A 1260-nucleotide genomic window follows, 5' to 3' on the forward strand; every position below is an offset into this window, starting at 1 on the left:
CGATCAGACTGGGCAGCAGAGGTTTGTTTGGGGAACGACGCACACAGAGGCTCCAGCTGCATCCTGAGCGAGATCAAGCTGTAAAGCAGGTGAGAAATCATCCATTCACCGGCCAGAGACAGTCAGTCAGCCGGCAAGCCTACTGCAGGAAGGCTGCTCCGACACCCCCGACATCGATCGGACCCCGCGCTCCCAGACCCACCCAACCCCGTGACCTCAGGGAATCTCTGAAACACAGAGCCGACCAAGAGGTGAGCAATCAGTCAACGGCAGGAGACACTAGCGTGAGAAGGAGTTCTGAGGCCTGGAAGCAGAAGCAGGAACGGAACTAAGGAGAAGGCGGGCATCAGGTAAGAGAGCCATCCACAGCATGGATGTTGTTATGCTCAATCTCGGCCGTAAATGCCAGCGATTCCCAGCCACTTTCGGGATTATTTTACGCTTCAGGCCTTCACGCCTTTGCAATCTCTGTTCTCTGGGGTTAGAATACCTAGTCCCATTGGGTAAGAACCACTGAGAGACTCCCCAGCCATCCTTCAAGAACCTGAGTAAACACTACTTACTACATTCCTCTCTCTTGGGCACAATCCACTATCCAGTTACACTTTGTAAGTATCTGTTTTAATCTTGAATATGGCTTTTTATCATCCAAATGTATGTATGCGTGCGTGCATGCATGCATGCATGCATGTATGTATGTATGTATTCTCAAAAAGAGAGGTAGCTTAACTTTTGTGTCGTTGGTACTAAAATAATGACTTGCACACAGTGGATCTTCAGAAATCCATGTGTTTAATGTACTTGTGTGTGTGTTTGCTTAATTGTGGACAAAGACCAAAAGTAGGCATAAAAGCAAAACCCTCCTTTGCATTCATGAACTCTTTGTTCAGTATGTTCAGATACAAAAAAAAGGGGAAATAAGCTGGGGTGTAACTCAATTGGTAGAATGGCTGCCTAGCATACTCCAGGCCCTGGGTTCAAGTCCCCCAGAGTGTTGGGGTGCACACCTGTAACCTCAGCCCTGAAGAGCTTGAGGCAGAAGGGTCAGAAGTTCAAGGTCATGCTTGATATCGTTTTGCTTTGCTTTTCAGACCTAAGTTGACAAATGAATGCATTAAGTAGAAACTGAAACTGGCTTCCAAGTTAGCTGTGTCCACACTCTTCTCAAAATGAACCCTCTTCTGCAGACTAGACAACAACAACAACAACAACAACAACAAAACTCACCTACTCAAAGGGAATAGATGGCTGATTGTCGAG

General features: G+C 47.0%; 1 non-coding gene across 1 annotated transcript; it reads left to right on the top strand.

Annotated features, from left to right (window-relative positions):
• Positions 1-796: 796 nt before the first annotated feature.
• On the top strand, positions 797-919 carry LOC125400025 (small nucleolar RNA SNORA40). Its single transcript, XR_007231856.2, has one exon. It is a non-coding gene; the product is annotated as a small nucleolar RNA SNORA40 (small nucleolar RNA).
• The last annotated feature ends 341 nt before the right edge of the window (positions 920-1260 follow it).

This window comes from Myodes glareolus, chromosome 27 (genome assembly GCF_982192425.1).
Source record: "Myodes glareolus chromosome 27, mMyoGla1.1, whole genome shotgun sequence".
Lineage (NCBI taxonomy): Eukaryota > Metazoa > Chordata > Mammalia > Rodentia > Cricetidae > Myodes > Myodes glareolus.